The sequence below is a fragment of the Podarcis gaigeae genome (genome assembly GCF_964106915.1).
Source record: "Podarcis gaigeae genome assembly, chromosome: 4".
In the NCBI taxonomy this organism is placed as follows: domain Eukaryota; kingdom Metazoa; phylum Chordata; class Lepidosauria; order Squamata; family Lacertidae; genus Podarcis; species Podarcis gaigeae.
The window spans coordinates 72,415,795-72,432,052 of NC_139677.1; positions in this window are offsets into that span (position 1 = coordinate 72,415,795).

Sequence of the window (16,258 nt, forward strand, 5' to 3'; positions counted from 1 at the left end):
GAACTCATAAATGAGATTAAACTTCATATAGATATGCTCTAGCTTTCAAATGTGAAGATTAATCATGAATCTAGTATTTGAAATCAATTTGTCAGCTACTAAGGCCCAATTTATGTCAAGATGTTATTGTGATGTTTGAACAGAAAAACTTATATTTTTAGTAGAGTATCCTTAAAGTACACACCTTATGTTCCCTTAACACTCATCAGGGAAGAGGCACTGGGACTTCTTAGCTCAGCTACTCCATGAAAATAAGCTTACTTCATATTGTGTAGCCAGCCTGTCTAATATCTTTTCTGGGGTGTGAGAGTGATTGCATCCATAGAGTCCAAAGTGGATGGGGATTAGGACTTTATGAGTAGGCAGAAATGTGAAGATCCAAAGTACACTTGGAGATGGGGGAGAAATTCTGTATGATTCACAGTATAATGTCAAGCTCCCACATTTGCACTCCCCCAAACAATGCACAAACTGAAACACAGATATCCTTAAAAACGCACACTTCTCTAAATTTTGGAATGCAGTACTGCAATCAAAGAGTGATAACAATAATGTGTATATTACAGGAAATTGTGCATAAAAGTTCATACAATACTGAAAACAACATACAAAAACATATTAGGGAAAATTACTTGTAAAAAATTATATATTGGAGAAGATAGCATACAAAATGTGTATATATGTATTGATTAGGACACATTAACATTAAAATGCTGATTTATTTATTTCATTTATCCCTCATCTTGTCAATGTAAAAAAGCAAAAGCCTACATCTGATATGTTAAAAAGTTACCTAATTTAGAACCCTGAGGAACCCCACTTTAAAGGCTCCATAGAGGTACTCCTCAAGCACCACCCTCTAGAAATGACCATCCAAGTAGACTGGAATCACCACAAAATGATACCACCCGTACTAATTCCTTCCATTCCAGAAGGATATCATGGTCAATGGCATCAAAAGTCACTGAGAGGTTGAGGAGAATTAACAAGGACACATTTCCTCTGTCTCTCTCCTGAGAGATGTCATCATACAGGGTGCCCAAACCAGGCATAAACCCTGACTAAAATGGATCTAGAAAATAAATTTCCTACAAGAGTGTCTGGATCTGGTTCACAACCACCTACTCAAGAACCTTGTCCAAGAAGGGGAGATTGGCACCTGGCCGGAAATTCAGGGAGGGTTTCTTGAGGTGTGGCTTTATCACTGCTGTCAGGGCAGTTGTCAGGAGCAGGTGAGGAATAACTCACAAGGTGTCAGTGAAGTTAACTCATTATGCAAATAAACAAAACAGCTCAACCTTAGTAAGCACAACAACTCCTTCAAGTAGATCTTGCCCCAATTAGGCAGTTGGGAAGACTGAAGGTCTCTGCCTTCCCACAACTGTCAAGTCTCAATTTCCTTCAGATCCTTCCCAAATAAACTGGGGCTCCTTCAACTTGTCTGTCTTTGCTCCACTCTCTTCTTACCTCTTCAGGTTCTGGGAGACCAGGGGGAGAAGAGCTGGTCACACCAGGAGGGGGAGACTCCCTGCCTTCTTCAGCAGTTGGCCTTTTCTCTGCCTCTTGGCCTCCCTCCTCTGCAGCCTCTGCTTTTGCCTCTGATTCTGGAGCCTCTGCTTTTGCCTCTAATTCTCTCACAGCCTCTTCTTGCTCACTAAACCCTCTTCAGCTTCCAGCACCTCCTTCTCCCAGTCTGCTCCCTATTCTCCCTCTGACCATTCATCATTGCTACACCACCACCAATCCCCTAGTTTTGAGCCTTTTCCCCTTGGGGGTTCCTCAGCTGGTGCTTCCCACCTATCCTCTACATGCAGCCAGTCCATAACACCTGCCTCCTTCAAGCAGGCAGTGACCAGCCCCTCTCACAAGGAGGTATTAACCACTTCCCTGGCTCAGCCAGCTGTCCCCTTCCTGCTAATTTTTATCAGCCAAGATGGCCAAGATTCCAGAGCATGTGGTCACCCTTGCCAAATGCAAGCTCCTTGCCCATGACCTCGGGCCTTTACTTTGAAACTAAAAGAAAATATCAAGCAAGTGACACTGACATATGTAACCTAAAACTAGCTCAAACAACTTTCTCTCAGATTTTATTTGAATCTGCCATCGAGATGAAGTCATAGTTTGCCGTACTAAGCAAATTTTAATGGCCCAAATTACAAGCTAGTAAAATTAGAGGTCATCTCACAAATAGTGAGAGACCTTGAACTGCAGAGTTGTTGATGGTGCTTCTATAATATTTCACTGGCTTAAATCCTATTGGCACAGATACACTAGAAATTTATGGACTAATTATGGAGTAGCAAACTCATGATGAAAGCATGCAAACACAAAACAAGATGGAACAAGCAGGAGGAAACAAAGCAGGGAGAAATTTGTTAACAAAGAGCTCAGAGTACATTAAAAGTTTCAAATCATGCGCCTCTGCCCATTACATAATAAGCTCAAATTGGCTCTCTCATCTCTAAATATGTTGACTGGCTGCTGACAAAACAGAACAATGGGCTAGATGTGTCTGATCTACCAAGGCATATTTTATGTTCCAAATCTCTTAGCTAAATAGACAGTACAGTTCTCAGGATAATGAAGTGCATTGTTATAAAGTTGAGACTGAACTATAATGAGAATTTGGCAATCTGCATTTAGAATCTTTGGCCAAACCAATAGCACCTGGGGACCATAGTATGAAAAGCTTAACTAGGGAACACAAGCACACAGATACAAGTGACATTTATCCATTGGAATTACTCCAAACGGAGATTTTTTGTCAAGAGAGATAGAGAAATTGTTGCCAAGGAAACAAAAACATGCAATGCAAAATAATGAGCTTTGTATCAGTATTGATTACACATCACCATTCTGCATTCATATTAAAATGAATATTGTACTAATGGTATGAATCACTGACCAAATCATGTGTCGACAAATCTATTTTCCTTTAAAAAATCTGAAGTGAAAAAATAAGCATACAGGAGAGGTGAAGAGGACTATCCTATGTTTTCTTATGGGAAGGAAATTCATCATCCTCAGGTACAATATGATTCTAGATTTTGTTCTGTGTATTGTTGTATGTGACAAGTAGCTATTGTAATCTTTTATTAGTGATGAAAGAGAGACACGCATCAGTCCTTGAGAACGGAGGCCAATACCGAACCATATTCTAAATTTCTTGGCACCGTTTTGATCCACCTACAGTTGAGTTGTTCTTTACTGTTTGACACGGATGCTTATCTCATCCATAGGGTTTCTGTTTATGTTTTGGCAGCCTCAATAATGAATGAAAATATTGTTTCTAGTGTCTTAAGTCAATTCTAGCAGCTTAATGACATTGTACTCTTCGACTTAATATCAACTGAGTATGATGAATGCTGGATATTGTTCAAAGTCTTTCTTAAAACCTGATCTATTATTTAAGGAATAGACAGCTGTTCTGAAATCTTCAAGTTTAACATTTAAACTTTTTTAAAATCAAAAAGAGAGGAAGGATGAATAAATAAATAAATAGTGGGATCAAATTGATTAGCAGAATGATTGGCAATATATTTATTTCCTGTCATGAAGGAAAGTGCATTCTGCTTTCTAACACCAAAGCTGCTGATGCAAACCTGGCTCTGTGCCATAGTCCTTTAGTATCAAACCTCTCCTGTGCTAAATTTTGTGCACATGTGAATGCCGTTTATGCAAGTTAGAAAGTGGAAGAGAGCTACCCCCCCCTTTAGTCTACTCAGTGGCCAGATTACATTTGAATTGCAAAAACCTAGTAAAGGTCTTTCAGCATTATATAAAAATACACTTATTAAAAGTTTTGAAAAATCTGAAAAATAATATTTGGCTACCAAGTGGGGGAAAAAGGTGGGGGATGCTAAATTCAGCATGGCTACAATTTACCTATTTACCCAGGTGACTGGCTAATGAGTTATTTCATTTATAGGGTTGTCATACATTCGGATTTGATTGAACATATCCGGAATACTGCAGCTGCAAACAGTGTCCGGGCAGAAATTGGCATAATATCTGGTAAATATCTGGACATAGGCAGTGTAGGCAGTGTTGTTTTTGCAGATTTTCTTTAGAAATAGCTCAAAAATGTCCAATTTCTTTGCAATTTTGCAACAGAAGCTCAACAACTTTGGGCAAAACTAAAAAAGCTCAACAACTTTTCTGTCCGGATTTTCACTTTTTGAAATATGGCAACTCTATTTTAGGATACCCACTGGCAAGGCTTACTTTTTTCCTATTTTAAAAAAAGAATGATATCCAGAAGTTTTTGAAGGTATCATAAATGATACTACTATTATATACTGGTGTGACCCATCATATTACTGGCTGATATATTTTCTGTGCTCATATTTCCAAAATTTGAGAGACAACTTGTATTTCAAGAACTTTTTTGGCCGCCAGCTTTCATAGATTTCTGCTCATAACATCTGCTCCGGCACATAGTATCAGAGAAAAGCAGAACTGCATGAAAACAATATGGAAGGAAACGGAAGAAGAGTGTCAGTAGCATATCAACAGAATAAAGGGGATGTGCAGACAGTGAAATCAAAAGGGTCCCTGAAGGATCATAAAGCAAGTGTAGGATACAGCACAAAGGTTAATACAGTAAGTATCCCAGGATATTTGAATGAAATAGCATATAGATGTGAAGCATAGGAAGAGAGGCCTCTTGACATCAGTGTAATCCCATTTCTATAGCTAGTTTATATTCATTATGTCTTTTGAAGACATATGAGAAGAACTTTCATCTGGAAAAGGGACCAGCTTGTGGTTCTTCCAAAACTCTTTCTGAGGGCTTCAAAAAAGCTTGCTTAAGTTTTCCATTATATATATAGAAAAGCCACACACATTTCTAAGGAAAGGAGTCGCAGAATTCTAAAATGAGGAGTTCTTTGGGGGGAAAAAACGTTAGGAGATTCAAAAGGGGGAAAATGGGCCAATTTTCTGTAGATCTTTTCTGAAATGGCCAGTTGAACTAGTTTTACTTCATTTCTAAAAGAAGTCTATACGAATCTCAGAAAGAAACTCTATAGGAACTGTAAATGGAAAACATTGTCATAAATTGTCCTTTTGAAGTTCAGTTGGCTGGATACAATAATGCTTTTTATCTCTAAATGAGACTAAAGGAGGAAATTATTACCAAAAAAACCCCTCTAGCTTTTAGTTAAAGTCTAAAAAGAGCAATGAAGACAGAAATGAACAACAGCCATTATTTAGATCAAATTGCCAAGATGTGCCCTGGCCTACTAAGAAAAAGAGTTTGAAAGGCTACCATAACTTCATCAGTGGCAACAAACTTCTAAGGGTTTCTATGAATTTATTCAATGCACTGTTCCCAATGCCATTAGTAACACAAAAGAGTTATTCTGGGAGAAAGCTTGAAAGATGGTAGATTGATAAGTGTGCTATCATCTGTGATGTCAGTGCACTTCCTATGACTCAGATCCTACCCCTTTAGTAAATTATATCCAAGGCAGCATTGAGTAGATATAATAGTAATAATAATAATAATAATAATAATAATAATAATAATAATAATAATAATAGATTAATAATGCCTCGCCCATCTGGCTGCATTTCCCAACCCAACCAAATGTTAAAAACACAACAAAGCATTAAATATTAAAAACTTCCCTAAACAGGGCTGCCTTCAGATGTCTTTTAAAAGTAAGATAGTTGCTTATTTCCTTAACATGTGATGGGAGGGTGTTCCACTACCGAGAAGGCCCTCTGCCTGGTTCCCTGTAACTTGGCTTCTTGCAGTGAGGGAACCGGCAGAAGGCCCTCGGTGCTGGACCTCAGTGTCCGGGTAGAACGATGGGGGTGGAGACGCTCCTTCAGGTATACTGGGCCGAGGCCATTTAGGGCTTTAAAGGTCAGCACCAACACTTTGAATTGTGCTCGGAAACGTACTGGGAGCCAATGTAGGTCTCTTAGGACCAGTGTTATATGGTCTCAATGGTCACTCCCAGTCAGCAGTCTAGCTGCCACATTCTGGATTAGTTGCAGTTTCTGAGTCACCTTCAAAGGTAGCCCCACATAGAGTACATTGCAGTAGTCCAAGCAGGAGATAAATAGAGCATGCACCACTTTGGCAAGGCAGTCGAGATAATCTGGATTTGTCCTCTACTCAGTCTCATGTTACTTCCACCCTGTCATCATGCTATCTGGAAAGAAGATAGAATGAAAATATATTGAAAAGAACCATGCCCATGTAGTCCTGATGTTCACCAACATATTGCCACATCCCATAAACTGCAACTGTTTGGGATTGTACCATGTAAAGAAGCTTCCACACCACCATATGTTTGTAAAGAGTTTTAGACTGCAATCCAATACACACTTAGTTTGGAAAGGCCTCATTCAAAATAAAGGTACTTCTGAGTTAACATGTACAGCAGGGGCAGCCAACATGGTGACTGTTGGGAGCAACTGAGCCAGAATGACCAATGGTCAAGGAAGATAGAAGTTGTAGTCCAACGACATCTGGAGGGTACTCTATCAGCTATCCCTGATGAACAGGATTGCACTGTCTACCTTGGAAATCTTTAACATGATTTGAAAACTCTTTATTTATCAAAGTACACTAGAGTCCATAGAATCATGATATTCATTTATGCACATATATGCACAAGTATATATACTTGTCGTTGAGCAAAAAAATATATTTTAAGAAATCCCTTAAAAGAAAATTAGGCACACAGATATTTCTGAAGGTGATGTCTGAATAACAGAACTTAAGGAACTATTCAAACAATGAGCTGTAACTAAAAATAATGCAGTGTAAAAGTGAACAAATTCTGCATTAGATAAGGGCATGCCTTTAGTCTTTATTCTTCAGATACATATTTTAATAACAGGATGACATACTACTGTCAGTGAAAGCTTTAGGGGGATATCTGAGATTTTGCCTTGCCTCTGCTTTCTGCTGCAGTCATATCTTTTATGGTATAATGGGGAGCGGGGTTTAGAGCAGGCATGGATAGTCTGTGGTCCTCTTAATGCTGTTAGATTCCAACTACCATCAGCCCCAGTCAGCATGGCCAACAGTCAGGAATGATGGGAGTTGTAGTTCAACAGCATCATGTTAGCCACTCCTAGGATTGTGATATCTCCAAGAGAGGGTCATAAGAACAAAGACACCTTTTAAAACAGGAGTCTATGGTCACACCTGTACCATAAATTTAAAAAGCTAAAAAGAAGAAGAAGAAAGGAGTGAATGGTGCTGTGGTCTAGACCACTGAGCCTCTTGGGCTTGCTGATCGGGTAGTCAGTGCTTCAAATCCATGTGACAGTGTGAGCTCCTGTTGCTCTGTCCCAGCTCCTGCCAACCTAGCAGTTCAAAAGCACACTAGTGCAAGTAGATAAAGGTAAGCGGAAAGGTAAACAGCATTTCTGTGTGCTTTGGTTTCTGTCATGGTGTTCCATTTTGCCAGAAGCGATTTAGTCATGCTGGCCACATGACTCAGAAAGCTGTCTGTGGACAAACATTGGCTCCCTTGGCCTGAAGCGAGATGAGCACTGCAACCCCATAATTGCCTTTGACTGGACTTAACCATCCAGGGGTCCTTTACCTTTTAAGTCTATGCATTTAAAACATTATTATACCACTTTGACAGACATGGCTTCCCCCAAATATTCATGGGAACTATAACTTGATAAGTAGTTTTCCAGCGTTTTCTTTTTTCTTTCTTGGTGGCTGGGAAACGATGAGTGTTAAAGTGGTATAAGAATGCTTTCAATGTATGGTGTGCCTGTGACCTGCATTTCTTCTTCATTCTACTTTTAACACCTACTTCGAGCTCATTTGTTGCTTGACATACAGTCACAGAGAAGCTGAGCCACTTGATAAGCTATCAATGATGTGAAAGATTAACTACTCACATGTAGCTGCACTTTCAATCATGTTGTCACAAAGATGCAAACCCTCTTTTGTGATTCGTAAAGTCATGGAGAAAAGTCCGGGAACTATGCAGGAAAGCTCTTCCCATAAACAGGTTGGCATAATTAGCAGGTGGCATTTCACAGAGCTGTGTTTCAACAGGTATACAATACCTTGCCTGCATGAAATGAATCTGTTGACCTCATTCTGAACTGTTAGCAGAACATTAAAGAATTTAAATGCATTTGTTGAACTGAAGTATTTTCCATGGGTCACGTGAACAGGGTCATTACATAATCACATTTTGTGGAGCAACACGAGTCATAAATAAGTTTATCAGAAGAGTTAAACCAAGGATAGATATTTTTACTTTGATATATTAGCCAAGAACAGTAGGGAATAGCCAGTACACTCAACCGAGTACAGGAATGTCCCTTGCATAATAATTTCTTCTCCGGCTTGCCTCCTCTCTCCATGTTCATGAAGAATTATAAAGCTTTCTTAGCTCAAGGAAATTAAGTTAACAAGTTTGGGAACAGATTGATCATGTGAACAAACCTTGAGAGTCCAGTGCAGTCTATGGCTGTTGGCAACATCAATTGCTGCAATGACTTGCCTATCAAAATTTCATCATGCAAAAGTGATAGATGAGATCTGAAGGGTCACTAGGGGGGCTTTCTTGATGTCTGGACAACTGCCCAATTGCTGGTGCTAATGATCGATTTAATTCAAGGGGACTGGGCAGGCCCTCATCACAGATTATCATGAATAGTTGCCGAGAATAAATATGTCAACATACAGCAAACAAGGATATTTGCTCCAGATAAAGCAACATCTTCACCAGGAAGGCTGAACCATCCAGTGATGACCATTGCCTAGAATGATGTCTAGTGAGCTGACCTAGAACAGTGAGGTTTCCCTTGCCCAATATACAGATATTTTGTTTTGTTTTGTATATATCTACCCTACTATTTCTCAGGTTACAATTATTCACCAATAAAATGCCGAGCCAACAACAAAATACCAAGTATTACCTGATGGTCGTGAGGACAGAGCCAAATTCCCCATTTCCTCAGCTACTAACTGCACTACTGGTAGACAGCACAGTCCATTTAAATGCCCCAGTGGTGGACCTGAGGGAAGCCTTGGTTTCCCTGGTTCACTGCCAAAACGTTGTCCTCAAACTAGGCCACCATAGGCCAGTTTAAGTTTGAATTTTGGTGGGTGATCCTATCACCCCCTGCAGCTGGCCACAGATATACACAAATGGCTAGGCATGAGGGATGAAGGTGCCACACTCCACATACACCACACACACACACCCCGGTTCCTGTGAGCTGCCACCCCATTCCTGGGAAGGGTCTTTATTAACATCATTTCTATTTTGTTAACTTTTAGGCATCAGAGTAAGCCAATTCTATTTTTGCAGGCTTTGAAATAGATATTTTATTACTTTTGTCAGTTCTGTTTTTATCATCCTCACTATTTCTTCACTATCATCCCTCCCCTGTATACACACCACTTTCTTACATTTTGGTTATATATTGGATTTCTAATGTATTGCTTTGATTGCTTTAACTGACATCTTTGTTGATGACTGCATTGACCGTTTTATACTGAAAGGTAGAATAGACATTTTTTTTTAATAGATAGAAAAATCTTTTGAATTCCCAAAGCACAGAACCAGAAAATATGATCAGATTTGAGACTCACATTGTCACACTAGTCATGCACCATTTATACTCAGTAAGTTGAGAAACTAGTAAGGTTAACACCAGAGCAATTGGCGCCCCAGTGCAGGAAGAGGTTTATCCTGAGAGCATCTTTATCAAGATAGCTGATCTCCCTGGAATTCAGAATTCCTGAAGCAATAATAGATAAGGACACAGATATTGCTAATATTTTTGTGCATTTGAAGCTGCTGTTCTTCAGCAATGTGGTTCTTTTTGATGTACTTTTTTGAATATTAGTATGAGAACTGCCATCTGGGCTAGAGAGATTATATAATGAAAAGTAAATGCAACTTAGAGGTAATATCTATATCAGAGATGGGGTTTGCACACATATTTTCAAATACAGTTATGGATCTTAATAGAATGCCTCTGTTCTCTGAAATGAAATGTCGTACTGCAAAAAATAAATAAATATCATGACAAAAAGGTTTTGCCTGCCCTTAATCTGATTGAGTGCAAGCACTTGGCTCTTTTCAATAAGGTAATGGAAATGTAACATACCACAAGCTTACCTCTTGGGGGTGCTGAACCTGATATCTAATAATGAACTCATAAGGGAGGGCTGCTCTTTTATTAACTGATTACATTCCAAGTGATTTACTTTCCTACTGAAGAATAGGGAAAACTTCTACCATATACCCTGGGAAGCACATGTGTCCCACTTATTTTGTAAAATGAGCCCATCCATGTACTTTATTGCCCATAAAACCTCATGCCAATAGGGATCATGACGCCATTCTGCTGGATTGAAGAAGTGCAGCAATCATGAGGATTATGGGATATCCTACCTTGTCAAGGAGTAGGTGTATATCATACATATATTTGCCAGGACTACATTAGAGATAGATTACCCTACTTTAGGGTAAACAGGTGGAATAGGGAAAAGATTGAAAAACATGAGCAACATAGAATTATATGTGTGTGTTAGAGAGAAAGACAGAGATTAGAATCTGTAATTGCACTGAACTCCATGCAGTTGGAAAGGAAAGGAAAAAATAGCTTTCAAGCTTTCAAACCATGATTGCATTTCACCTTTTATGGCTTTAAATATAACATCAACCTATTGGATGGGACTGCTATAGAGTAGACATGTGTTGTTCCTATGGTGCCATACTTAATACATTCTTGTCTATATTTCTCTGTTGCTCAGAGAAAAAGTTTCTTGCTCTTTTGCTCTTAAATACAGCCTCACATTTACTCTGCAGTTAAGAAAATGAAAGGCTTCCTGCCTTATATTAAGTCAGACCTTTAGTTCATCTAATTCAGTATGTATGCATGAATGTATGTATGTATGTATGTATTTGGAACAAAAACATTTATTTGTGAAACTACATGCAATTAAGAAACTGAGCTTCTGGAAAACCTTTAGTTCTTGCATGCCTTTTACTACTCCCCACCCAGTAATCCTTGATTTATTCTCTGCTTCTTAAGTGAATAACATTTTAAAAGGTGAAATTCTTTTAGATATCATGAACTGTGGCTATGGCTCTCCTTGATCTCCTTTTGTCTTGGCAAAAAGTATAACTGGGACATTCCTCAATGCTTTTTTCATCTTTATTTTCCTTCCTTCCTTCCTTCCTTCCTTCCTTCCTTCCTTCCTTCCTTCCTTTTCTTTTTTGCAGTTGGGACACATTATGATTTTTTGAACTTTCCCTGGAATCAGTGATGTAAACTAATCTGTTAAGAGTGTTTGTCTAAACCAGATTCTGCCTTAGGATAAGGAGTTGGATGGGGGAAAAAAATGGAATACCATTTACAAATTTCACATAGAAAAAAATGTTTTTAAAGCACCAGTCACCCCAAATTTTGAGTGGCTGTAGAACAAAAAAATAATTTATGCAGACATTACATAAGCTAAAAGTCTGAAGAGTAGTTCTCCCCCTACCACTCTCAGGATAGCTATCACATGTTTGTGTCAAGCTAAAATCATTTTTTGTCAGTCATAGGCTATGGTATCTTAGGCCTGTCATCATATGCTGTCTTTGCATGATAGATTGTGATTGCTGCAAACAGTTGTCTTGCATATGGTAATGAGACATAAAGAGACAGCCCAAACAAGATTGAGTTTAAATTTTAAATTCATTAAATGTACACTCAATCAAAGCAGCAACTAGCCACCACATGACCAGAGGGCAATGAGTGACTATAGAAGCAACTGTTAGAGCCAACAACAAAAAGCACCCCTTCCATCTTGCTCAATAGCACCCCATGCTGCTCACTTGTTCATTCCATTTATATATATATATATATATATATATATATATATATATATATATATGTGCTTTCGTAGATTTTCACGGGTACAGGAATGCAGGTTTTGGTGTCCTCGGGTGTCTTCCCGTGTAAAAGTTGGGGTGTCTAGGCGACGTTTCGACGAGGTCTCACTCCCAGAACATTGGAGGCTAGACACCACACCCCCTCTACAGTATTTATAGGAACTCAAACATTGAGATCCCGCTCTGTTCCAGTAACAAGAAGCCGAAAGCACCAGCCTGAAGATGACGAGTGAGACCTCGTCGAAACGTCGCCTAGACACCCCAACTTTTACACGGGAAGACACCCGAGGACACCAAAACCTGCATATATATATATATATATATATATATATATATATATGCTGCCCATCTGACTGGATTGCCCCAGCCACACCAGGTGGCTTCCAAGAAAAACCTCAAGCATTAAAATGTCTCCCTGTCCAGGACTGCCTTCAGAGCCTTCAGACAGCGGTGGAGAAAGCCGCTTGGGCGCCTGGGGCGGGGTGCACCGTGGGGCCTCTGGAATCTGCCTGCCTCCTCTCACCCAGTCGCCCTACAGCTGGAAGGGGGGGGAGAAGGTAGCAGGCGGACCGTTTGGGCAGCACGGAGCCTGCACACGCACAAGCCACCAAGTCTTTCCCAGGAGAGTCATGTGGCTCGGGCGCACTGCAGGCGCCGCGGTGAGTGCCGCCCAGAATTTTGTCACCACCCTCAGTGGTGACACCCAGGGCGGACTGCACCCACTGCACCTCTCTTCCTCTGCCCCTGCCTTCAGAAGACAGTGAGATACATATTTTATCTCCTTTATATCTGATGGAAGGGTGCTCCACAGGGTGGGTGTGACTACCAAGAAGGCCCTTTGCTTCGTTCCCTGTAACCTCATGTCTAGCAGATAGACCTCAGTGTCCGGGCTGAACGATGTGGGAGAGAGACTCCTTCAGGTATACAGGGCCTAAGCTCTTTAGGGCTTTAAAGGTCAGCACCAAAACTTCCAACTGCACTGTACTGGCCTCTGTAGAATGTTAGAATATATGCATATGGCATGCATATATGTCCACATATATGTCCCTCTTCTTTCCTGATTCAGAACTTGGGTCATTTGTAGACCTACAGAAAACTGCATGATGGTTTTTAAGTGGCAAGCATGCTGGAGTGACTATTGCTAATGTAGAAAGGAAAGGAAATTACCACCTGAAACACTGTACAAACTACAGTTGTGATTAGGATAGTTGGTGTGGGCTGCAACTGTTCTGGATGGCTTAAAGAGTATGATTAATTTGCCATTTAGCAGAGGTACTTTAATATAATTAGAGTTACAGATAACCCTTAGTCCAACTCTATTATCATGCTTTAAAACAGGGAACACAGATAATATATTGCCATCAATGGACGCTCAACTATTAGAAGCAAAGCTTGTCGGTAATAAATTTTGATAATATGTCTAAACTCTTACAGCCATTTATTTCTGCAAAATGCATTTGTAAACAAGTGTGGGCCGTAATTAACCATTTTAATCATTCACCATCACTTCAAAAACTAGAATAATAAAAAGAAACACAATAGGGTCCAAATTTAAAGCTTCAATTCATATACATAGTTAGGTGTGGAACCTATTAGTCATGGAAGTGAACTGAATTTTATCTCAACTTGCCCTTGCAAAAATATTCATAAACAGGACATTGCTCATGGAGAGAACTAGCTCTTTCATATCCTATCACTTTATAAATGAAATATAATAATTTGTCGCAAGAAATAACAAAAAAGGCATATTGAGTTAACGAATAATGCCTGAGCATTTGCTTCCAGGCACATGAGGAAACTTATATCATAGTTGCTAGTGTATTGTGAGGTGTCTTAACAGTGTTGGTATTGAAAATCTTGAAAATGACGCAAAACGTGCAGGGCTGTATTATGAGTTCAATGTACTGGACTTGAAACTGCCCCCCCCCCCCGATGCATTGGGGAGATGTGTAGTGAAGATGAAACAGACAGAAAAGTAGCAATAGGGTGGCTCTCAAGACGCAGTTACTTATCTCGGCTTTGCTGTACATATTGCACTTATGTAACCAACTCCATCAGTCACATCCATAGTGGAAAGCTGTGTGATCTGCTGTTGATATTTTCATGACAAAGAGACTTTGCACTTCGTATATCGTGTAGTGGCGATGAAGTCTGTGTAGGGCACATGTGCTGGCAAAAGCACTGAATTGGCCTCACTAAAATGTTTGCACTGCAACAGAATTATTGCTTCCTCGTCTTCTTTGTTCCAGGATGCAGCAGAAACTCAGCTGGAGGGTGATCAGCTAAGCAGCAGTGGTGGCACAGTCCCAATGCACCATCCAATTCCGTTATCATGATACAAGTGGACACAGACCTAAGGGGTCTTACTCTAAATCTTTGTACTTCATTCAGGAGCTGGAAGGCCTGTGTGTTTAGACCAAACCATATAGTAACCATATAGTGTGTACCAGCCACAATATTTGATTTGTATCTTGCCTTTGGGGAGTAACTTCATCTGTTTCAAAGCTTTTGGAGAGAAGTGGGGCAATTTGCACTCTTACCCCAGACATCCAAGGCACTTTCATAGTAGTGTAGCCTTATTAGACTTTACCAATTGGTGGGCTCTGCGTTGCTCCCAGACGGGAGGAAGGAAGTCAAATGACATCAAGGGTTGGTTCAGAGAAAGAGTTCTTAATTTCTGCTCTCCTGAGCAGCAGAAAGGCACTTGCGTGGTCAGTCCACAGCAAGTCCAAAGAAATGACAGATTTCATGCAGTATATATATCCTCCAGGCACCTTCTTCCCCCCTCCCGAGGAATCCAGGCACGTCAGCTTGTACACGCAGGTTGACATCACAGATGTTCCTGCTCCGGTACTCTTAACCATAAAAGGGTTTTCCTTCCTGTACTTCTGACCATAAAAGGGTATTCCTGTTCCCATACTCTTATCTTGGAGCAAGAGGTCACCAACTCCAAGAACACATTCTGGTGCTGTTCCCGGACTAGGTCTGTGCATCAGAGTGTGGTAAGATAAGACCCAGACATGTCATCCCTACTCCACTGGAACAGCCAAGGTCATCCATTGCCGTGACTGATAAAGGAGAGAGCTTTGTTTATACAGCTGTGTTCTTGTTATGCATTTTGCTCAACAGCTCAAGTTAATGCATTTTAGAAATGATCCCTTGGAGAAAGAAGAAAAGGGGGGTTTTGGGTCCCATTTCAAACTGACTACACAGAAACCCATTCCTTCAGTAGAAGCTAAAAACTTGCTTATTTTACAACTGACTCCATTTTCAGGTCTTTCCCTCTTTTATGACAACAATTTTTTTCTGGCAGTAATTGTGCACATCCAGTCATCAAAAACAACAACAAACACCTACCAGTAACACCTTCCTCAATCATGAAATTCAAGTGGAAGGAAGCGAATGTGAGAAACAAGTAAAACTCAACTCTGGGACAACAAGGAACATAAATGAAATTGTGAAGTGTGTCAGAAAAATGTAAATGAAGCACATATGATTGAATTCAGCTAAGTATTGGTACGATTAATCTACAGTGAATGCTTTGAGTAATGCAGGTTCAGTATGCTTCCCGACCCAACCCCCTCCTGTGCTGGAAATTGATATTAGATATCATTCTAACACACTATTGTAATTTAGAGACAAACATGCAGTTTCCTGTAGGGCAGGAAGGCTTTCCCCCAATACATGCACAATTTGAGACTGCTGAATGGAATGGAAATTGGAATAGAATGGTTGATAGGTTCTGCATATATCACAGGCCTGCTGCATAGCTGTATTTGAGAATATATATATATATATATATTGAACATTGGAGGCTAGACACCACACCCCCTCTACAGTATTTATAGGAACTCAAACATTGAGATCCCGCTCTGTTCCAGTAACAAGAAGCCGAAAGCACCAGCCTGAAGATGACGAGTGAGACCTCGTCGAAACGTCGCCTAGACACCCCAACTTTTACACGGGAAGACACCCGAGGACACCAAAACCTGCATTCCTGTACCCGTGAAAATCTACGAAAGCATATATATATATATATATATATATATATATATATATATATATATTTGCTTTCGTAGATTTTCACGGGTACAGGAATGCAGGTTTTGGTGTCCTCGGGTGTCTTCCCGTGTAAAAGTTTTACACTTTTACACGGGAAGACACCCGAGGACACCAAAACCTGCATATATATATATATATATATATAGAGGCAGGCTTGGGGCATATTGGTTAATAGCCTTGGGGTTGCTTGCTTCCCTTTTCTGTCGCTTCAATGCATGACTTTGCTTGCTTTCTCGAATTCACTAGGGTTATTTGATCAAACTGGCATATGCTCTGCTATACTTGCTCTATGCTACTGAAAAATATTG